Source organism: Ambystoma mexicanum, chromosome 11, assembly GCF_040938575.1.
Source record: "Ambystoma mexicanum isolate Mex_15411 chromosome 11, UKY_AmexF1_1, whole genome shotgun sequence".
In the NCBI taxonomy this organism is placed as follows: domain Eukaryota; kingdom Metazoa; phylum Chordata; class Amphibia; order Caudata; family Ambystomatidae; genus Ambystoma; species Ambystoma mexicanum.
In genome coordinates this window covers 937,547,402-937,572,138 of record NC_090934.1, presented here as the reverse complement: position 1 = coordinate 937,572,138, position 24,737 = coordinate 937,547,402, and the positions used below count along the sequence as shown (strand labels likewise).

The 24,737-nt window shown below is 45.7% G+C and overlaps 1 protein-coding gene across 3 annotated transcripts in view; it reads right to left on the bottom strand.

Moving 5' to 3' along the window:
- LOC138503948 (lamin tail domain-containing protein 2-like) overlaps positions 1-24,737 on the bottom strand; it is a 510,184-nt gene that overhangs the window by 484,380 nt on the left and 1,067 nt on the right. The window lies entirely within an intron of this gene.

Below are 24,737 nucleotides of genomic sequence, written 5' to 3'. Positions count from 1 at the left end.
TCTTTGAAAGTCCAGAAGAGGAGTGCTGGACATCTTGAGCCAGAGCAGTCCATTGGTGTTGCCCAGGGTCTGGAGGTGCGTTTTGTGACCGCTGGAAGCCGCTGCTGTCTACCGGCCAGAAGAGGGGGTACCTTGGCATAGTGCTGCTGGACACCCAGAGCTGAAAAAGTTCCAAACTGCCTAAGAACATTTGAAAGGACATCCTTGCAGTCAACACTGACCACTTTTTCCCCACCAGAGAGAGCCCAGAGTCGTGGAGTGCCGTGAAAGGTCCGCCGGCGATTTCCCACCACCAGAAGCTAACAAAGTTGTCCCAAGGGTCCAGACTTGGTGAAGGTCTGAGGTCCACTCAAGTGGTCGAGTCCAGGTTGCCAGAAGCCATCCAGAGGTCCGTGTTGCAGCTGCTGCACCGAAGAAAGGAAAGTCAAACAACCGCAATACTCCGACACCAAAAGTGACCTATGCACCCGTCGCCACCAGAAGGCATTGAACGTTCCCAGGGGTCCTTTCTTCATCCACGAAGCCTTTAAGGAGACTACAGCAAGTTTGTTCTTCACAGGACTTTTACAGTCTGAGATATCGTCGACCAAAGGAGAGCAATGTGAAGAGCCAAACTGCTGCCATTCTGAAAGACTTAGGTTCCTTTTTATTATTGAACTCAGAATCCCAATGGCTGCTTCTTCCAAAGGGGTTACATCTTCGGAGGGAATTGTTGAGTAAAGCCAAGAAACTCTCCCACTTCACCTACCACGGCACCAAAGGTACTGTGACGAGGAAAAGCATCTTCTAGCCTCAGGATTCATCGAGAGGTCCTGCTCTTCTGTGGCCGCTCAGGTACTTTGTGGTGGTAGAACCTTTTAAAAGAAAGCACAAACGTTATTGAACAATATTAGATTGGGCTGTAAAAGACAACATAAGTTATTCCCTAACTTTTCGATTACAGGTTGCCCAGGTGGGGGGATCCTCACTCAGAATTACTTGTCTAGTGTAAAGATAACATTCTGCCACTGTTCATAACTAACCTGCCTTTCTTTCCTATTCTATGCTGGTTACAACTTATTTAAGAATTCACCTACCATTTAAAACTATCTGAAGTTAGTACAGTTCTTACTGAATTTAAGTAGTGTGTGGTACCACATAGAGTGTATATATTTACCATTCTCTGAATAAGTCGTTCCATGTACAAAGTGTTATTATTTATATGTATATTTGGTGGAGGTAGCAACCTTATTTTATATAAAAACGCTGTGTTATCACCTAACTTAGTGTGTGGACATTCATTTGTGCGGGCTTTGGGGAAACACTTTACTTAAGAACCTGCCTGCATCACCTCCTGAAAGCTTAAGCCTGGCTGCATGTCTACGTTTACCAAATTGAGAGCCTTACTAGGGTTGTTCTGTGCCTTTACCCTACCGTATAGGGGAAGAAATACAGATACCTCCCTACAGTCTTTACACAGGTCAACTGGTGGCAGAGCTTCCAGAATCCCAAACCGTGAGCCTGGTGTAGCAGTGGGAAGTTGGACATTCGCTGTGTAGTGGGTGTTCTACCCCGAGCAGTGATGAGGGTTAAGGGAGGTCAGCGTTTCGTGCATGATCGCAGCACCGCTGTAAGCTGTACAGTAAATGGGACAAACAGCAGGCTGGGCCGTTCAGATCAGCAAGAAAAATGCAGAAGAGTGCAGAAATTCTGCAACTACTCCATTACTTTCTCACGCAACCAAAGGTGGTTTGGTTTTGGTGTCAGTAATGTGACTAGATGAATAGCCTCAGCAGGTAAGATTGAGGTTGACTTTCCGTGGTTGAGCGAGGTCGATAGTAGGGAACTAAGGTGAAATCAGCATGCTTGGTGCTATTGAAGAAAGTGTGATGAAATGTGTAGACCTACATTACAGGTAAAGCATTCCAAACAGCCAATGAAAGCACACAAAACCTATCTTTCTGTTTTGTACATGCCCCGACCCGGTTAAAAGAAGGAAAAACAAACCATATTGTTTCATGTAACTTCTCGTGGATCCTCACGATTTTTTGCACAAGCATATTCACAATGGGTCAACATGGCTGCTATACCTTCTAATTTGTGAGCTGGAAAGGAGGCCAAGTGTATTCAGCAGGTTGAATACAATGTATACTGGTGAAAATGCCAACACCTCATGATTGAGCAAACCTCCTGAAGGTTTTAGGATCTGTTCAAGGAAGGTTCATGGTGAGCAAGGACATCCATCTATACATAGGAAGCCAGTTGGCCCTTAGGGACCCCATATTTGCAGATGATATGTCATTTACACTACAGAACACCAGAGGACAACAAAGGCAATGGCCAGAGTGCTGTTCTTCCCTTCAGTTTAGGGAAGAAGTGAAGACCTGGATATACAACATCACCTTCGTGCAACCTACATTCCGGATATCTTGCCCACTCCCCCATATTTATATTGCATGCTGATTGTTATTCCTAAGGTTTACTAGATGACTTGTTAGATTCTCTCTACCAGTGTTTTGCTTTATGAACTGTACACTATGCTGCCCCAGAGTTAGATTCACGACATTAACATATATACTAATAATAATAAACAGAATATTCTACAAATGTGGATCCCTGTTTGGATATAGGTTGATCCTCAATAAGACCCAAGTAGTCCAGGCTGGAGGATTGGAATGGAATGTTCTCCTGGTTAAGCAACACCTAGATTACATGAGGATACAACTAGCTGGGTTAATGGTGTGGGGAGTACATTAATAGTGCTACATGTGGTTTCGGGCATATGGGAGAGCTAGTGAAGTGGCAAAAGATGATGGGTGGTGTATATTAGGGTAGTGGGAGACTTAAATGGGGCGAGAGGTGACTATTGGATAGTAATTGCCAAAAAGGTAAAGGATCAGACATGAAAATGGAGTATGGGTCACGTTGTTGGTGAGGGAGATGGTTGTTGTCTTTGGAATTTCAAAAGAACACAAAAGGGTGCCTGCTAACCAAGTAAACATGGTTAGTCTTAAACAAACAGTATGTGTACACAAAAGAGGACTAACACAACTGCACAGTTTTGTCTTGCAACAAGTATCACCCTCACCAAGATGAGGTTACACTCAATCTCTAAACAATAGAAAGAGACAAAGTATAGCAGGAAGTCTATCTAAAACTGCCTGCGGTGATTCTATAACTAGGTTTAGCTGATGTGCGGCTTATCTAATAGAAGACAGAAAAAGAAGAAGAAACGAAACAAAAATGACTATGATGTGTTTCTTAGGCTATTCAGGCCTTTGACTCTAAAGCTCTTCTTCCCATCAAGGGATCTCAATCATACACATTTAAAATACAGGAGAGAGTGCAGTCTTAACATCATTCACTTGTCTATTTACGGTGAAATGACACTTTAATGACCTATAGACAGTGTGAAAAACTCCCATTATTTCTAAAAGAAAGGACATTCTAAAAACATCCAGTAGTTACTAAAACATTCAATTCTTATGTTTATGAAGACTACAAAGCATCTACACTTATGTGCGACCCATGTGGTGAAATAGAGCCACACAAAGTGCAGAGCAAAACTGTATGGTGGGGTAGCAGTTTGACCCTGAACACAGTTGATAATGATCAGTCAAAAGCCTGAATAGCCTAAGAAACAGTCATAATAATGTTTGTTTCGTTTCTTCTTCTTTTTCTGTCTTCTATTAGATAAGTGGCACATCAGCGAAACCTAGTTATAGCATCAGTGCAGGTAGTTTTACATAGACTTCATGCTATCATTGTGTCTCTTTCCAGTGTTCAGAGATTGAGTATAACCTCTTCTTTCTCATCTTGGTGAGTGTGGTAATTGTTGCAAGACAAAAATTGCACAGTTGTTTTAGTCCTCTTTGCAATATCGTCAGAGTGGAGATGGTCTGAGATGATTGATAGATGGGAACTGAGCAGAGGTCAGGGTTGGTAGTTGGGCTGTGGGGGGATGTCATCTGCATGTCTGTTGGCGGTGGTGCAGTGAGTGGTGTGAAGAGGGAATGCGGCAATTCAAGTGGAACATGTGTGCCGATGGAGCTTCTGGGTGTTTTTGAATTGTGATATGGGTGGTGTGTGATAGGTTACACTATCAGATGGTAGGTCTGGTGCTGTGCATGGTGTGAAGTGGAAATGCAGAAGTGATGTTATGTATCTCAGATTTGGGAAACCTTCTGGTTTGAATGCTCAAATTCCTGAGCTGTGGAGGAAGTCATGGTCTATACCCGAGGGGTAGGTGAGGGGACAGAACTGGCAGAGGGATTGGAGACCTCATGGCCCTCCCCATCATCTTCGAGTCTGTTTAATAGGGTGCGAATCCTGGCAGAGGCTAGGAAGCCAAATGGGCATTGGGTCCCTGCCTATAAGTTATGGTGTAGGTCTGGGGGATCGGGAGCTGAGAAGTCCTCACAAGAGTCCTACTCAAGGTGTATATCTTAGGGTCATGTGGGGGCTGTCTTGTTGGGTGGGGGTGGGATTGGAAATCATCCAGCCTGGGTTTGTGAGGGTGTGGTGGATGTTCATGCAGGTGGGAGTGAGTAATCTGTAGTGCTTTCTGGTTCTTATCTGTAGTTTTGTAGGTCTGGGTGGTTAGAAAGCATGCTGCTATGTGCATTACTAAAGGTGTGATGTGAGGCAGGTCGGATAAAGTCAGATGCAACATTCTCTGCAGAGTGTAAGCATCACAAAACGTGCTTCATTTGTGTGCTGCATGGTGGGATGTTTGTTTTAGGTCGAATTGCATGACGCTTGTAGGTGAGCTGCAACAACCCGCTTTATTGAAAGCATTGGGAGGCTTTGTTGATTTAGTCAGTGCGTAGTGTGAAGGTCCAGGAGGAGATGAGTGTGCAAGGGAAGCCACTGTGTAGAATGAGGCAGTTTGGTACCAGTGCAGAGGAAGTGGAGCCATTCATTATTTGTAGGGTTGCTGGTGTTCACTGTTTCTATTTTGTCAATTTCAGTGGTGTTTTCCAGTGTTTTCACACATTTTAAAAATCTGTGTATATCAGTGTATATACATTGTTTTGCTGAAAATAATGAAGTGCAACAGTGTTTTCCCAGCCTATATGATAAACATGTGTTTATTAACATACATACTTTTTTGCGTAGAAATATACAATGTTCTCAATGGACAGGCTATTGAGGGATCAGTCTCTCAAAAGGGGTAGCCCACACACGTCTGCTGAGAAAGCCAGCAACAAATGTACGTGCCCCTGGAAAGGATGTAGGCAATTTTGTGTACAGAATGATGCCCTCTATCAACATTCTGGGCAGGTTCTTTCATGTGTGAGGGCCCGTGTAGGGCCTAAGCAGCCCTACCTTGCATATGTATTGACATCAGTGTGATTACACAGAAGTTTATGTTACATGAAGTGACGAGAGGCTTTCACACTTGATGGTATCCTTAAAAACAACAATACAAGAAATTGTCATGAGTAAACTAAAAAGCAAACACAATTTGTTATGTTCAAATATCTTATGTTGATTTACACCGCGCACCACTGCCATTTTTATGGTCTCCAGGTGCTCTGAGTTGTCACTGTTATTAACTATGGACCAATAGAATGAGTGGGGCATTTTGCTTCAAGAGTAAAAACCAGATATCCAGAGCAGGTCCCGTGAGGGAACCTCGTATTAGGGCGGAATGGGATTAATGTCGCCGGCACCATTACCGGCGCCGTTAATTCCATTCCGCCCACCTCATAATGAGGCCCAAGATGTCCTTATTCCATCACATAATCCTCCTGCCTGATCAACATCCTTCTCACCTGCTGTGGATGGCCTCCCTGATTCACTTCAGCGCGTGTACATTCTTCATCACCCCTTTCACTGCCTCTGTGTGTGTCAAGTCACTCTGCTCCACCTGATCTTCCCTAAGACCCCTTGCTTCGACTTCACTGTCCATCAGTCCGCCAACCAGTCCTGGTTCACATCTCTTACTGCTCTCTTCACTTTGTGACACTCTTCTTTTGCTTGGTTGGTTGTGAGGCGATGCACTGCTTGTTTCCACAGTAGCTTTTGCAAACACTGCCACTCTCTCTAAATGCAACCTTTTGCCATCTTGTGTGCACAGATGATTTGTGCTCCTCGTCATAACCTTGATGGGTTCACTATAATGGGACCCTGTCACCCTGTCCTTGTGATGTAGTCTGATCTTTACCATAACTGCTTCTTTTACCTCTGTTCCTTGACCCCCCCCGCCCCATGGTTGTCATGACAGTTATTATTTAATTTTTTATTTGTCCTCTACTTTAGTATTGGGGTAATACTACTATACTAGTCCTTGCAGCTGGCCAATGGACTGACTTAAAGTCTGGGATTAGCGCACTGTGAGTCCAGTTTACCCACCTGTGTTTATTTGCAGTTATTCATGTGATCCTTAATTTTTCTAATCCTCCACACTACTTCTTCCATGTTTATGGTGTCATCCTCTCTTAATCTGGACAGCCATTGGGGCACTAACATAGATGCAGCTCTACTGACTCTCAACATGTGGAATGGTGACACCATGGTGGTACCATTGGGAGTGAGACTGCGAACAGCTACTGTTTTTTTAACCGTCTTATGCAGGTCCATACCTGACGCCATGGCTAACTGCATTGCCCCCTTTATGAAACAATTTGCTCTTTTCACCGGCCCATTGGCTTGAGGGTGATATAGGGCTGCCTTGATCTGCTGTATGTTATTGTGACTCATGAATTTGGCCATCTCAGTCGACATCAATTGGACTCTGTCATCCGTCACTTATCTCTTTGGGTAGCCCTTCTCTTTAAAACAGTAACTTGAGGACGTCAATCACTGTTTTTGCAGTGATATCAGGTACAAATTCCTTCTCTACCCACATTGATACACAGTCTATGATTACTATTTTATTTATTTATTTTGCTTCACAGTTGAAAATAAACTTTTCACACAAGCCCTTCAGCTGTAAACATCATCTATCTATCTATCTATCTATCTATCTATCTATCTATCTATCTATCTATCTATCTATCTATCTATCTATCTATCTATCTATCGTTTTCTCATATTGCGCCACACGCCCAAAACGATCCATAAACGATTTCATAAATCTTCTTTTAAAAACTCAATTACAGCAGTAGACAAAGTCATCTCACTGACATTTAGAATACGAACCCAAAACCGGTCAGAGGAAATATCCTCCGCACAATGTCCAAATCTAATAGATTTTCTCATACGGATATCCATTAAACCGAACAATCAATACATACATGTTTTTAAGTTGCTTTTGTCATATTGCAATAACGGCATAGTCCATTTTCCTTAGCAATAAAAGATCTAGCTCCTACCACGTCACAGGTTAAAAACAAATACAATTTAAATCTTAAAACAATATTTCTAAAATCATGTGAGGGATACTTAGCTAAGTAAGGTGCAAGCACATTATATGATTTAATAACCCAAGTAAAATGATCATTAAAACCAAATTTAATTCATTAATATTTCTCTACTTAAAATGCAATATGTCTTAAATAATTTTTGCTTGGTTATCTCCGGGGCAATACACAATTCTTCAGCAGATTAACCCACTTTTAACAAAAGCAAATCACAGTTTTACTTCCATTTTTGCAGCCCTTTACTCAAGGCCTTAGATAACTCAACCTGGAGCTTCATAAATAAAATTGCCTTTGCTGATCATTATTCCATACCTGTGCTGGGCATTAATGGCATCCAAGGGGCCTATGAAGTCCAACCCCAACTTTTGCCACACTTCTTGTGGGATTTCAGTGCAGAAGAGAGGTGCCTGCCTCACTTTCAACCTTTTGTCACTGTTTATGCACTCATGACATCTTTCCATCAGATTTCTTTTATCCTGGTGCATGCATGTACACCAGCATGCTTCACATACCCTTTTGCTTCATAAGTGCTGTGCATAGTATAATTGTCCTAAACGCCATGGGGGGAGAGTGGGGGTTATCACTCAGTCACCCTTGAACAGTAAGCAGTTCTCTTCATGTATCTCATCTGCTACTTTCCAGTATGCCTGTAGGCCCTCTAGAATTGGCCTTTCATCCGTCCACTCGTTCTTGACCCATCTTGTCAACTTCAGCACCGCTTCATCTCTGGCCAACTCATCTAGCCAATGTCATTCACTCATTTCCATGAACTCTTTGCTCCTTAAATCGCTATTGCCACAACACACTGGTCTTGCAGGAATGTTTTGACTTTGTCATTTTGTACAGGTCGACGTGACATGCAATCAGCCTGCAAGTTCTTCCATCCCGGTATGTGGATTATGTCATGGGTATATTCCTGTAGTTTTTCTGCTATACGTGCAAGCCATGGAGTGGATGTCTTTGTGCATCCTAGGTAGAGCATGTGCAGCAGGGGCTTATGATCATTCACCAGATAAAACTTGGTACCCCACACATAAGTCCTGACATACTCCACTGCCCACACACATGTGAGCATCTCTTTCTCTATAGCTGAAAAGTTGTTCTCATCCTTGGACAATGCCTTGGATGCAAACGCTATGACTTGCTCAACATTCCATCTCTTTTGTGTGAGAGTCGCTCCCATCCTGTAGGCACTCCCACAGGTGGTGATGTATGTCTTCCATATCGGGTTGAAAGGACAAAGGCATGGGGCTTCCACTTTCATTTGTTTTACATCTTCAAATGCAGTCTTCTGCTCCATTCTCCATGAGTACCCCACCACCTTCTTCAGCAATTCCCTCATGGGCGTGGTCATCGCAGAGAATCGTGGTGCACATTTTGCATAGTTTTCCACCAGACCCAAGAATGACCCCAACTCTTCTTTGGAGGTCGGTGCTGGCACCTCGCCAATCGTTTGAAGCAGACTTTTCGTTCGGCTAAGGCCCTCTGGTGATATCTTGTACCCCGGAAATGCCATCTCCTTTCCCTCAATCATGCACTTCTCAGACTCAACTTCACTGCAGCATCCTGCAGTTTATTCAGCACATTCCTCAGTACTACCCATACAGTCCCCCCCCTTTTTTTCTTCATGCATTTATCTGACCTAACCTGTCTGCTGCCATAAACTCTGCACCTGCTGGCTGCACCAACACTTTTGTTGATTTTATTATTTATTTATTTATTATTTATTCTGTTCTCCTTTTGCTCGGCACTTTCCACTTCTCCTCCCTTCCTTGCACTTTTCCCCTCTTCCTCCCCCATGCACTTGCGTGTTCTCAATGTCACTGGGCCTAGTAAGATCGTTGTTTTGTTCTCCCCTTTTTCCTTCCCTTGCCGCGCTCTGAAACACTTGTGTATGAGCGCGATAGAAATAAAATATCAATTCAATTTAATACATCATAGGTCTCTTCATCTTCCACATAAACGAGGATGTCATCCTGGAAGTATGACACATTACCTATATTACGCAGAAAAGCATCCATCATTCTCTCAAACATTTAAGTGGCCACTGACAGACCGGACGGCATTCTGGTATAGTGATATGTGCCAAATGGAGTGATAAATGCTGCAAGCAACCTCAACTCTTTATGCAGGTCTATTTGATGATATGCATCACACATGTTGAATTTCAAAAAATACTTTGCCTCCTTCATCATCAAGATCAATTTATTGATACTCTGCAATGGGTAGCTGTTGGTGATTATCTCCAAATTGAGGCTGTGCAGGTCTGTGCAGATCCAGATGTCGTGGGATTGCTGTTTTTTCATCAGAAAGACAGGACTCAGCCATTTTGAGGATTCAACCTCTTAAATTGTGGGCTCTTTTGCCATTTTGAGGAGTGTACTCTGTAATGCCGCCCTCTTGGTAGCTGGGTTGGTGTGAATTTGTGTCTGACTGGCACTGCACCTTCTCTCAAATACATTTTATGCACATAGTTCTTTATTCTTCCCAGACCTTCAGAAAACAATCTTGGGAACTCTTCTCTCGAAAGCGATGCTTCCACTGCTCTTATAGAAAGGACTTGATTGTCTGTAATGGGATCCAGCTTGATATTTAATTTCACTTGGCTACCTCACCCAAGCACTACCGGTCTCTCCTCCGAGAAATATACTCTTGTTAATGCATGTCTGCCTTTAAACTCTATGTTCCATTTTATGTACCCCAGGAGGTGTACTGTGGCACCTTCAAGCACCTTGGGTCAGTGCTTCGTCTGACTAACTTTCACTTCTTGTTTCTACACCATTTCTTTGTAGGTGCGAATGGGCAATATGGTCAGATCTGACCATGAATACGCCATCACTCTGGCTTCATTGCCATCCACTTTGATTAGGCAGTGAGGTTTTTCCCTTCTGGCTTTTGTGCTGTTCACCATGATGACTATTGGTTGATCATCTTCAGTCGGCTCTTCTTCCTCAATCTCTTCCTGTGCTTCTACGTAGGTTACTTTCCTTCTTGGCCATCGACACGCCATGGCAAAGTGTCCCATTTTCTTGCATTTGGTGCCTTATTTGCCCCTTGCCGGACATGCCTTATCATTCGCGAGATGTTGAGTGCTCGCACAACTGTGGCCTCCCAGAGGATCTCTCGGTTAGTCTCTTCCTTCTCTGACATCATTCACAGGCCTTCCACTCTTCCCTTGATACTGAAGGGTGTGCATCACTATACTCTGCGAGCTTTCCTGCCATTTCTTTGGTCTGATCGTAGTCTCCTCTGGAGCTCTGGCGATCCGTTTGGCTTTGTCCAACTTTAGTTCTTTTTCTAGTATGTACTTGTCTTGCACCTTCCTGCTGTTGGTGTGCACCACCAGAATATTGCATCTCATATTCTCTGTGTTGTCCCCAGACTCACATAATGCTGCCATTTAGTGCAGTCTTGTAATCGTCCACAGTTGTCCTGCTTAGTGGTGTAAAATCGTTTTCTGTGTAGCACAGTCTTCTCCTTGTTGGAGAATTTCTTGACTATTCTCCTGATAGCTTCCTTATATACATCATCTTTCTCATCCTCGACTGGTTCAGGTTTCAGTCCGGCAAATATTCCTGCCCTTCCACCACCAAAGCATTCAGTAACATAGCCTTCTTCTTTCTTGGGGTGCACCCTGCCCGTCCCAAGGCTTTGCATACGTAATGATTAGTGGTTCCCTTGGGGCCAGGGAATCACTGGCCTACCTGGTGCCTGCAAGAACACTAGGGGTGGTGTTTCTCCTTGCACGGTCCTTCAGCGGCTATCAGTGTGGTCACTGGTCGTATCCCATCCTCATCGACAAATATGTTGTGGCCTGACAATACAATCATAGACTGCACTGAGTAATGTAGTATGAAACTTTTATTACTGAATAACTTATGTTTGTTTGTTTGTTTGTTTTGTTTTAATATTTGTAGTGCGTGCCAGACCCGGGGGTATCAGGGCGCAAAAGGCATCAAGATGGATGTTCAGCTTAGGTTACATTGTTGTGTGGTCACAGGTACAGACATTTTATACAAGATGAGTTAAAGCAATTATACAAAATAGCAACATTGGTGCGAAACACAAGGTAGGTCAGAAGTGTGAGTACAACAATGCATGGTCTATACATTTAATACAAATCATACAGCAGTTCGCAGTTGGCCGGGAGGCTGGGAAGAGGAACGAGAGAGTACGCAGGTAGTATGGTGGCAGGTCAGTGGTCAATAGTCCTTGGGTCAGTGTGGTAGTGTCATTTTCCTTGAACTAGTGGATAAGGTTGGACCTGAAGCGTAGGTAGGGTAGTTCTTCTCTCAAGGGCGGTGGGAGGGAGTTCCAATATTGGGCAGCTTTAACCGGGAAACTGCTTCCTCCAGTTTTAGTGCGTTTAAATCTAGGCACGGTTAGGAGATTGGTATTGGCAGTTCTTGTGGGGTGATTAGTGGACTGTCTCGTGAATCTATCTCTAAGGTATTGTGGGGCAGCATTGTGGAGACAGTTATGGGTCAAGGATGCTGCTTTCAGTAGGATTTTATCTTTGGTAGTGAGCCAGTTATTGTTTCTTCTGATGTCGGAGATGTGAGCTTTCTTGGGAATACTCAAGGCTGCTCTCAGAGCATTGTTTTGTAGAATCTGGATTTTGTTGGTGATGTATTTGTTACTTCCTAAATATAGGGCATTACAATGGTCCAGTTTAGACAAAATAAGGGCTCTTGCTAGGGTCATGCAACTATTGGTGGAGAGGTAGGGCTTAGCTGCTCTCTGCTCTGATTATCTTGCAGATATAAGCAGTGGATGAAGCCATGGCTTGTTTATTGAAGGAGAGGGTGGCGTCTAAGTGGAAACCCAGGGTTTTGACTTCCTTAGCTACTGAAATATTATTGTCATCAATTCTGAAGTTAGAGTAGATGTGGCCAAGTTTGTTGAGGTTGGCAGGGGTGCCTAGGATGAGGAGTTCCGTGTTGTCATCATTCAGGCATAGCCCATGAGAGGCCATCCATGCGTGGATGATGAGGTACACCCTATTCACAAAGGCCAAATCCTTGTTGTAGTCTGCCGTCAGCGGGATGAGGATCTGTGTATCATCAGCATAGTTTGTGTAGGTGATACCAAGACCGTTTAGATCAAAAAGTGGCTTTTTGAAAATGTTATACAGGTTTGGGGACGTGCAGGAGCCCTGTGGGACTCCGCAGGTGATGGGTATGGGATCGGCGGCTGTTGTAGAAGAAAATACGTGCATAGTCCTGTTGTCAAGGAAGGATTGGATCCAACCTATTGCTTCTTGTGAGAAGTGGGTGGCAGAGTCCAGGTGTTTGCACAGGATTTTGTGGTCCACTAGGACGAACGCTGCTGAGAGGTCGAGTAGGAGCAGGAGAGCTGCTTTTCCACTGTCTCTGAGCGTGTCGATTTGTTCCTTTAAGTCGATCAAAGCTGTTTCTGTCCCGTGTTGGGGTCTAAAGCCTGACTGACGTACTCCTAGTAGGTGGATGAGTTCTAGGTATTGTTGGATTTGAAGGTATGCCATCTTGTCTAGAATTTTGAGAAGGAAGGGGACTGTAGAGATGGGTCTGTAGTTGGTGGGTATGGAGGGGTCCAGTGTTTGTTTTTTGAGTAGTCGGAGCACCCATGACTCTTTCAAGTTGTTGGGGATGGTACCAGATGAGAAGGAGGCGTTGGTGAGTTTAGAGATGAATGGGGAAAGGTCGTGAGCGGCGTCCTTTATGATTTTGGGATGGGGAAGGGTTGCCATGGCAGTTTGATGGTTTGAGGGTAAGAAAGATTTTCTCGACCTCCACAATGGATACTTTGGTGAAGCTGAAGCAAGGTAGAGGTTGTTTAGAGGTTGGCAGTGTGTGAATAGACTGCGGCAGAGAGGGTTTATTGGGATTAGGGGCAAGGTGAAGGGTTTCATTTTTATTGGCAATCTTATCTTAGAGCGATGCTACTTTGTTAGAGAGTGCTTTTTGGATGCTGGTGCACTATGTTGTGTCCTTCAAACGGGTGTCGGGGGCCTGGGTAGGAGATTCCATTTCTTTAAGGATCGTGAACAATTCTTTGATGCTTGAGTTGGCTTGTGAAATACGTGAGTTGAAGGAAGATTGTTTGGCAAGAACTATTTCTTTTTTGTAGAGCGTGGCTAGATTGCTGAGATTATTCTTGTTGAGGTCAGTTGGATCTTGTCTCCATATTTGTTCTCTTTTGCATTTTTATAATCTAAGAGATTTCAGGTAGGGAGAGAACCAGTAGTTCAGATGTTTTTTTAGGTTTGCTCTTTCTAGGTTTTAGTGGTGCTATGGAATCTAAAGAGGAGATCATTATTTTGTTGTACTCATCTACCAAGGTGAAGGGATCAGTGTGGTCGGGAAGTGAGTTCAGAGTGGGAAGGATAAGAGGCGTACGTTTTTCGGCTGTAATGTTTCTTTTGTTTCTGGTGGGGATGGCAGGGGCTAGGCTAATATTAGTAAGTAGCGGGGGTGAGGCCTCTAGGGTGAAAGTGATCAGGTGGTGATCGGACCATGGTTGGGGCGTTATGGAAGTGATGGAAGTCTAGCAGTTGTACTCAGCTATCCAGTCGAGATTCCTGCCTTTAATGTGGGTAGGTAAAGTAACTTTTTGTGTGAATCTAAGTGCTACAAGGGAAACGTTGATTTGCGTAGCAACGTGGTCTAGAGGGTCGCTGAACCCTAGGTTTAGGTCGCCTAGGAGCAGGTATTGGGATGAGTTTTTGAGGTTGTCAGATAAGATTGTGGCAAGGTCATCTTCGAATGATCCTAGGGGACCAGGAGGTCTGTAAATAAGGTGGATGGTCAAGGTTTGGGTATCAGTGAGGGGTAGCTTAGCTGTGAGGGTTTCGCAGGAGTCGAAGTTGTGTGGTGTAGTGAGTTTCAGAGCTAGGCTGTTTTGGGCAATTATAGCGATGCCTCCACCTCGAGATTTAGTTCGGTCTACTCTAAGGAGTGCATAATACTCTGGGATTGCTAGCATGAGCGCAGGACATGCAGCTGAATGGAGCCAGGATTTGGTAATGGCTAGGAAGTCCATTTTTTCTAACTGAAGTAGGTCAGCTATTTCAGTGGCATGGGCTACCATGGATCGGGCGTTTATAAAAGTGCCTTTGATGTTGGTCTGAATGGGTAGTGCCTGAGTGCTAGAGATGTGCTTAGGGTGGGTGTTGGGACATTGAGTGGGTCGTGTCTTTTTTAGGGGTATAGCCTGGGGAGAAGTGGTGGCATTATATGGAGGTTTACTAGTTTTGGATTGCGGATTCAAGTTACTGGTGGTTCTTGTTCTGCTGAGGCATAAGGTTTTATTGTACGAAAGGGTAGGGTAACCCCTAAGGTGTACAGTGTGTATTTGGGGCAGACTGAAAGATAAACGTAAAGAGGAGCAACCCACACTGTAGTTATGACATAGCAATTAATGTCTTAGTTTTACTTGTTTTTACCAAACAATATCTATGTGCTCATATATAGAGTCACAAGTAGGAGATTACCAAAAAAACACCTGTAAAAGTATTGACCATTTATTAATTGAAATAAGAAATATATATAGTATACAATAAAAATATTTTAAAACCAATTGCAGTGAATCCAAATAGAGCTTGTAAGTAAATTATTCAAAACTAAACAAAATTGAATCAAACATAGCTTGAAAAATAAATTATTCAAAAGAAAAGTACAAAAAAAGTTGCATTTCTCAAAACATGAAGAACAGACTCAAAGGAGATATCACATTCAACAAAAAATATCAGAGACATGAATGAATACAAAAAACTATAGAAAATTAGATACAAAAAAATATTACTATGTATGATAAACTTAGTATTTTCTAACTCACATAAAAATTGCTAAAACTATCTAATCTTAGAGATTTCTCTATTTGTATGTATCATGATCAGTATATGATCATGTTCTGTAAACTGCCTAGGCATAAGGTTTTAGCTGTTGGTTCATATAGTTTACTCAACCTGGCACAGAGTTTAAGGATTCTCTGAAGGAGGCTACATGGTCTGAAGTCAAGGTTATGAGTTGGCGATTACGGCCTGAGATAGGCTAGTTTAGACTTAGTATCTGAGTAGGTGGCAGATGTGGCATAGAATAGGCTAGTTCAGACACAATATTTATGCAAATAACAAGTAAAACATAGGTAGGCTAAATCAAATGCAGTGCCTGTGCAAATACTAAGTAAGGCATGGGTAGGCTAATTCAATTGCTATGCCTGTGCAAATAACAAGTAAGGCATAGGTGGGCTAATTCAATTGCTGTGCAAATAACAAATAAGGCATAGGTAGGCTAATCCAAATGCAGTGCCTGTGCAAATAAAAAGTAAGGCATAGGTAGGCTAATTCAAATGCAGTGCCTGTGCAAATAACAAGTAGGGCATAGGTTGGCTAATTTAATTGCTGTGCAAATAACAAGAAATGCATAGGTAGGCGAATTCAAATGCAGTACCTGTGCAAATAACAAGTAAGGCATAGGTAGGCTAATTCAAATGCAGTGCCTGTGCAAATACCAGGTAAGACATAGGTAGGCTAATTCAATTGCAGTGTCTGTTCAAATAACAAGTAAGGCATAGGTGGGCTAATTCAAATGTAGTGCCGGTGCAAATGGCAAATATGGAAAATGCTGGTTCAACTAGATACTTAACTATATTTAGGCAAAAGTGGGCTGCGCCTGGCGTCGGTAATCAAATAGAGGCAGTATGGTCTAAGGTCAGTTAAGTTGGACAATAACGGTGCGGGTAGTAGTTACGAAGATGGCAGCAAGGCTGCGGTGTAAGGCTTATGTGAGTAACACTTTTATATTGACATAATACTGTTTGCAATGTTATTAGCAGTTACAGTTGTGCACATGGGCGATATGGATCAGGAAAATGTCAGGGGTGTCGAAGCACAACAATCTTGGAGTCGGCTGCGGGTGGGCGCATTAGTGTTGATTATAGGCTTGGTGAGAGGGGATAGGGTAGAAAAGTACTCACGACTGGCCTGTGGTCTGGGCAGTGTTTCCTGGCAAAGGCCATCTGGCGGTCACGGACAGGCCCAGACAGGCTTCCTGTGCCTTAAGAGGTGCCTTCGGAGAGGCCGGCTTGCGCCTTCCAGTGCCGGCAGTGTGGAGATGTGGGCCTTGCTCTCCAATCAGGAGCAGGCAGGTTGCTTAGCAACCTAGAAACAACAACAGGAGGTGGCCATTACCAGCGTCTCCATGCGGTCAATGGCGCCTGAACAGCTGACTGTGGCTGCGTCTCAGCATGTGAGGGGATCTCGTAGTTAGTAGCACGGAGAAGGCTGTGGGGTGGTAGTGGGGGCGGTGGGCACTGCTAGTGGGCAATGCATGTGGCCTTACCCAGGCAGTAGGTATAGTAGCGCATCAGCGTTACAGGCCGGCATCAGCGCAGCAGAAAGACGGGGGATCACGGACGGGCTCCTGCCCTACTGGCAAGCCGATGAGGAATGGGGGCACAGACAGGCTTCCTGTGCCTCAAGAGGTGCCTTCGGAGAGGCTGGCTTGCGCCTTCCGGTGCCGGCGGTGTGGAGATGTGGGCCTTGCTCTCCAATCAGGAGCAGGCAGGTTGCTTAGCAACCTAGAAACAACAACAGGAGGCAGCCATTACCAGAGTCTCCATGCGGTCAATGGCGCCTGAACGTCTCGGCGTGTGAGGGGATCTCGTAGTTAGTAGCACGGAGGAGGCTGCGGGTTGGTAGTGGGGGCGGTGGGCACTGCTAGTGGGCAATGCATGTGGCCTTACCTAGGCAGTAGGTATAGTAGCGCATCAGCGTTACAGGCCGGCATCAGCGCAGCAGAAAGACGGGGGAATCACAGACGGGCTCCTGCCCTCCTGGCGAACCGATGAGGAATGGGTTATTCCCAAGTAAAGGCAGTTATATTCACTGTCTTGTAAGTTAAAGTCTTTAAAGGCAGTTTGGGGCTCAGCCAGTTTGTATGAGTTAATCTTGAGTGGGGGGAGCCCCGGACATGGGACTGCTCACCCCTCTGAGAGCTCCTCTCTCTCTACCTCTCTCTCTTCTTCCTCCAACCTCGCTCGTGTTGCCTGAAATCTCGCGAGAGTACAGCCGGAGCTGCTCCCACGAGACTAGCACTCCACAAGAGATTGGGCCTCATTACGACCCAGGCGGTAAGTTACCGCCTGGGTCGTACCTTTACCACCATGGCGTAAACTACGTTTACACCATGGTGGTTGGCGGACTTACCGCCCCATTCCGAGGTTGGCGGGGCGGTAAATCCCCAATCCCCATTTACCCTTCCCCATTCCCATTTTTGCCCCATAGGGCATAATGGGAGTGGGGAAGGCGTTAATTACGCCACCGTAAATTACGGTGGCGTAATTAACATCAAGGTCCCTTAGCGCCATGGATTTTAACACCTGCTGGAAGCAGGTGTTAAAACCTCCATGGCGCTAAGGGACCTCGGAATCAGGCGGTAAGGGTCGGCGCTGTTTACGCCGCCGTAAACCCCTTACCGCCTGAGTCGTAATGAGGCCCATTGTTTTTAATTAGTTCAGTCACGGGCTCACACCTCAATCTTATCCTCGAAAGAACCTCGTTTCATTTGCATAGCAATGCGCTGCAAAGGTGTGATTAGCATTAGAGCAGGCTATGACGTTGTTAAAAGCAGGGCGTTCGGGGATTAAAGGGTCTTACTTGTCTAGACCTCGCCCTGTTCTTGGTCTCTATAACAGGCTCAGAAAGTATCAACATTAGATAAAGTGCTTATTAAATGTTTTGTATGGCTAGCTCCTGCGTGTGCTTGCTGTAATTGCTGTCTGATTTGCAAAGGTGCCATGCCTCGTGTCTTCATCGAGGGCCGTTGTATATGTTCTCAGAACTATAACCACGGGTACTTACTATTCCTCTGCCTGGGTTTCAAAAGCTGCAATGAAAGAACATTACATTCCCTTCAAACAAGGCACAGCCATTGCCTCAAACGTCAGCTACAATCAGCACACACCAACCTACCCATATTGCCAAAGACAAAATACAGGCACAGAGGCAGCCTCCAAGTTTGGAGAGCTATGATGACAACTTAAAAGGGGACGTAGGAGATCATCCAATAACCTTCTGAGTCCACAAACATCTTCATTATTCACTGTCATTTACTAATATTACACATTCACATGTTGGCTTGGGAGGATAGCTCAGGGGCAACGTGCTCGCTTTGGAAGCACGACGACATGGAGCAACACGGGTTCAATCCCGGGGTCCGTGCTTAGAAACCTCTGGGTATTAAGCACGTTATAAATAACCTATCATATCATATCATATACCATCAGAGGCCCCTTTAAATGTCCCAGAACAGCCACATATGTCTTGAACATCCACCATACGTCAGCAACACCTTCATATGCCCTGATGGGGCCTTGCATACCTGTATGCCAGAAACACCTTCCTAGGCTTGCTAAGGTTCAGGGACATCATTTAAGGGTCGCCAGGGGTTGCAACTGCGACCCGCTGGGTCTCCCTGGTTACCCCTTGTTTAATGCAATCTCCTGGGCTGTGGTCAGAGCCATGTGGCTCTTTGCTTCTGCAATGGCTGGCTTTCTTGTTCAGGCCTCTTAAAAACAATTTAAAATAAGAACAAGGGTTCCACAAGTCTAACACTTTTAACAGTGACCCTAAATAAGAAAGAATAGGAATAGCAAATAGTATGTCTTTCTGGAATTCTATACAATAATTGCTAGACTTTCAGGCACACTTCAGGGGGTGAGTCACTGACTTAGTCTGTTCTTAAACACCACAACACAGCCTTTCATCCTTCTGAGGTCTATAAATGAGTTCCAACACAGGTTGGGTGATATTGTATGTATATTTGATCTATATAAAGCGCTTAAGCGTAAGTGCTATATAATAACACATCATTATCATTTAGCCTTGGACGTCTGTTTGCATTCACAGTAATTTGGTAATATGGGCCTATACACACTGATCTTAGCGATACACATTGCGATCCATTCTTGTATGAAATGTATTTATAGTGATATGTAACCATGTTTTTCATAGTGTACTTAGGAACAATGCTATGTGATGCCACTTCCTGTTTTGTCAAGGGGTGAAAGGTCGTGTTCCATCGCTTCCCGCGATATCACTTCGGGATAGGGTCAAATAACAACACTTCCTGGGATGCCATCAGCAGTCAAGGGTTGTGTGATGTCACTTCTGCAACCCCTGGCATTTTGTTGAAATGACGTCCCTGCTTAGGTTCGGCCATACATTTCCATATTCTGTGCCATGAACTCATGCTCAACCCTCGATGCCCATCTATAACCATAACAGCGTCATATGCCCAGGTTCTGCATCACATGCCTGCATACTGCTTCACAGCTGCATATCACCAAGTTTCACTTGACACGCACTGCTTTGACCTCACATGTACAGGTAATAGTAACTTGTCTCTGTGTAACGCTTGCTACCAGATTTTTCTTACTTCACACATTGTATGTAGATAGTACCCAACTCAACGGCACTCACTTTACTGACTTCCGGGGGATGAAAGGCAGAGATTGGACGGCCGAGGAATTCCAATATATGTCTATATGCGTCTTTTAATAAACAACAGCAATGGGCATGAGAAGCCTAGTAATGCAGACAGCACACTGGCCCTCACACTCCCATCTCTCCAGAGAGATTAATTAATTCACTTTTCATAATGCGCCACGGGACCGTGATTCGAACCCAAGTTGATCTGTGTGTCTTGATTCTAAGACAATCACGTTGCCCCTGAGCTATCCTCCCTGCCCAGTTACGGGAAAATGACTGCCTTTTTCGGTGCATGACGTTCTGCGTGTCTGTATATTATTTATAAAGTTTCCACAGTATAAATGCAGGCCTATACTTACCAGAATGTAATATAATGCGAGGCTTAAAGCTCGGACTGGCTGATTTTGTCACACGTGACCTGAGACAACTTAAGATCTCTGTGTAGTGTCCCATAGTTTGTACTGCGTTCAAAACATAGAGATACACCACACAAGTCTGTAGTCATGGCTTGGCAAAGGCATGCATCTTGTTCATATGAGTGATGTGACAAAAAATTCCAATCCAAGAAAAAAGTGCTTTTTCTCCCGCTTTCTAGCAAGCAGGCATCACAGAGTAGTCAGCATCGTTAAATTTAAACAAGAGTTTTATTGTTTGAATGAATACATTCTGGGACTTGTAGTTCTGGATCTTCCCAATATAAATCCAGCACTACTAGTCCCAGACAGCAAAACAATTTAAAAGGAAGGAACCCACATCTCACGAATGGACTGGAACATTTTTGTTTGTCGTTGGGCTCTTTGAAATTATGAGGGGCTTTGCCACTGATCTGCACCCTGACAGTGAATAGATGCTCCCATTCTCCATTCCGCACTTGTATCTGCTGCAGAACCCTTAAAACAAATGACGTTTCCTTCCAAATGCGCTGCATCTGAACAAAGCCACCCGGCATCACGGGGCTAGGCAACATGTATGTTTTGACAAGCACTTATGGAATTAAGTAAGCCTTCTGTAACAGCACTCCGATGGCCAGGCCTGTTCTGCCCTTTATACATGCAAATGAATAACAGAAAGAAAAAAGACTGGGGAAAAATGAACTGCAGCCCAGCCTGAATCAAGGGGTGGACTGGCCTATAGGGGACTCTGGAGATTTCCCAGTAGGCCTCTGCACCCTGGGCCTCTTTTGTGTGGTAACCCATTTTATTTACAAATGTTCTCATAGGAAAAGGGCTGGCCTTTCTGAAAATGTGTAGAATGGGGCTACTTTGAAAATTATTTCCAGGTCCTCTTTTGGTTCCCTGTCCACCCCTGGCTGAACTCCTACTCGGGGTGACAAAGCAAAAACAAAGAGGTGATGGCTGGAAGGTTTAGAATGAATCATAACCATTGGCATTGCTCTGGGCAACCCTCCAGACCATCGTTCTTCGCCTGCCAAGCCATTACAGAAGGGGAAAGACCATATGCAAATCAGGCTTGGCCCCATCCCAAAAAGGGGCAGTCCAGCCCGAATGGCTAGGTCACATCCCTTCTGCAAGACCACAAGCATCCCCAAACATGTTTCGGCCTTGTTGGACCTCATCAGTGAGGAGTAGCTTGGGTCTCTAGGCCCAGCAGGCACAGGACCCACGTCTGGGCATACCCGTCCCACTCGGGGTGACAAAGCAAAAACAAAGAGCTGATGGCTGGAGGGTTTAGAATGAATCATAACCACTGGCATTGCTCTGGGCAACCCTCCAGACCATCGTTCTTTCGCCTGCCAAGCCATTACAGAAGGGAAAAGACCATATGCAAATCAGGTTTGGCCCCACCCGAAAAGGGGCAGTCCAGCCCGAACTGCTAGGTCACATCCCTTCTGCACGAGACCACAAGCATCCCCAAACATGTTTCGGCCTTGTTGGGCCTCATCAGTGAGGAGTAGCTTGGGTCTCTAGGCCCAGCAGGCACGGGACCCACGTCTGGGCATACCCACCCCACTCGGGGTGACAAAGAGAAAACAAAGAGGTGATGGCTGGAAGGTTTAGAATGAATCATAACCACTGGCATTGCTCTGGGCAACCCTCCAGACCATCGTTCTTCGCCTGCCAAGCCATTACAGAAGGGAAAAGACCATATGCAAATCAACCTTGGCCCCACCACAAAAGGGGCAGTCCAGCCCGAACTGCTAGGTCACATCCCTTCTGCACGAGACCACAAGCATCCCCAAACATGTTTCGGCCTTGTTGGGCCTCATCAGTGAGGAGTAGCTTGGGTCTCTAGGCCCAGCAGGCACGGGACCCACGTCTGGGCATACCCGCCCCACTCGGGGTGACAAAGCAAAAACAAAGAGGTGATGGCTGGAAGGTTTAGAATGAATCATAACCACTGGCATTGCTCTAAGCAACCCTCCAGACCATCGTTCCTGGACTGCCAAGCCATTACAGAAGGGAAAAGACCATATGCAAATCAGGCTTGGCCCCACCTCAAAAGGGGCAATCCAGCCCGAACTGCTAGGTCACATCCCTTCTGCACAAGACCACAAGCATCCCCAAACATGTTTCAGCCTTGTTGAGCCTCATCAGTGAGGAGTAGCTTGGGTCTCTAGGCCCAGCAGGCACGGGACCCACGTCTGGGCATACCCGTCCCACTCGGGGTGACAAAGCAAAAACAAAGAGGTGATGGCTGGAAGGTTTTAGAATGAATCATAACCACTGGCATTGCTCTGGGCAACCCTCCAGACCATCGTTCTTCGCCTGCCAAGCCATTACAGAAGGGAAAAGACCATATGCAAATCAGGCTTGGCCCCACCCCAAGAGGGGCAGTCCAGCCCGTACTGCTAGGTCACATCCCTTCTGCATGAGACCACAAGCATCCCCAAACATGTTTCGGCCTTGTTGGACCTCATCAGTGAGGAGTAGCTTGGGTCTCTAGGCCCAGCAGGCACGGGACCCACGTCTGGGCATACCCACCCCACTCGGGGTGACAAAGAGAAAACAAAGAGGTGATGGCTGGAAGGTTTAGAATGAATCATAACCACTGGCATTGCTCTGGGCAACCCTCCAGACCATTGTTCTTCGCCTGCCAAGCCATTACAGAAGGGAAAAGACCATATGCAAATGAACCTTGGCCCCACCACAAAAGGGGCAGTCCAGCCCGAACTGCTAGGTCACATCCCTTCTGCACGAGACCACAAGCATCCCCAAACATGTTTCGGCCTTGTTGGGCCTCATCAGTGAGGAGTAGCTTGGGTCTCTAGGCCCAGCAGGCACGGGACCCACGTCTGGGCATACCCGTCCCACTCGGGGTGACAAAGCAAAAACAAAGAGGTGATGGCTGGAAGGTTTAGAATTAATCATAACCACTGGCATTGCTCTAAGCAACCCTCCAGACCATCGTTCTTGGACTGCCAAGCCATTACAGAAGGAAAAAGACCATATGCAAATCAGGCTTGGCCCCACCTCAAAAGGGGCAGTCCAGCCCGAACTGCTAGGTCACATCCCTTCTGCACGAGACCACAAGCATCCCCAAACATGTTTCAGCCTTGTTGGGCCTCATCAGTGAGGAGTAGCTTGGGTCTCTAGGCCCAGCAGGCACGGGACCCACGTCTGGGCATACCCGTCCCACTCGGGGTGACAAAGCAAAAACAAAGAGATGATGGCTGGAAGGTTTTAGAATGAATCATAACCACTGGCATTGCTCTGGGCAACCCTCCAGACCATCGTTCTTCGCCTGCCAAGCCATTACAGAAGGGAAAAGACCATATGCAAATCAGGCTTGGCCCCACCCCAAGAGGGGCAGTCCAGCCCGCACTGCTAGGTCACATCCCTTCTGCATGAGACCACAAGCATCCCCAAACATGTTTCGGCCTTGTTGGGCCTCATTAGTGAGGAGTAGCTTGGGTCTCTAGGCCCAGCAGGCACGGAACCCACGTCTGGGCATACCCGTCCCACTCGGGTTGACCAAGCAAAAACAAAGAGGTGATGGCTGGAAGGTTTAGAATGAATACTAACCACTGGCATTGCTCTGGGCAACCCTCCAGACCACCGCTCTTCGCCTGCCAAGCCATTACAGAAGGGAAAAGACCATATGCAAATCAGGCTTGGCCCCACCCCAAGAGGGGCAGTCCAGCCCGTACTGCTAGGTCACATCCCTTCTGCATGAGACCACAAGCATCCCCAAACATGTTTCGGCCTTGTTGGGCCTCATCAGTGAGGAGTAGCGTGGGTCTCTAGGCTCAGCAGGCACGGGACCCACGTCTGGGCATACCCGTCCCACTCGGGGTGACAAAGCAAAAAGGTACCCACAGCAACTCCAGTGGTACCGATTCATTCGAAACCTTCCACCCATCACTTCTGTGGTCACAGTTTGTCTCACTGTGTGAGAGAGGGGATGCCCAGACGTGGGTCCCTTGCTCGCTGCGCCATAGGGAACCAAGCTGCACCTCACTGAGGAGGCCCAACAAGGCCGAAACATGTCTGGGGTTGCTTGTGTTTCCGTGCAGAGGGGACCTGGCCTAGCAGTTCAGGCTGGACTGCTATCATTGGTGGCAATACCAGACTGATTTGCAAATGGCTGGACCCCTTTTGCAATGGCGCAGACGGGCTAAAAAACGGTGGTGAGGAAGGTTGCCCAGAGCAACGCCAGTGGTACAGATTCATTCGAAACCTTCCACTCATCACTTTTGTGGTCACAGTTTGTGAACTCCTACTGGGTCACTGTCACTTTACCACAATTTAAGGCCACCTTGTAATGAGCGCTATGAAGAGGCCGGCAAAGATCTTGCATTTAATTAAGGAGCTGCACTTCTCGTCTTCGCCGCACGGTATCCCAGCCACTTTTTTGTAACATAAAGCATCACCTTGTATATGAACTTCAATCACCATCAGATTATTGCCCAGTTTGGATACCGGTTTCCACCCGCTTGCAGCGACGAGAAGCGCTTTGAGTTG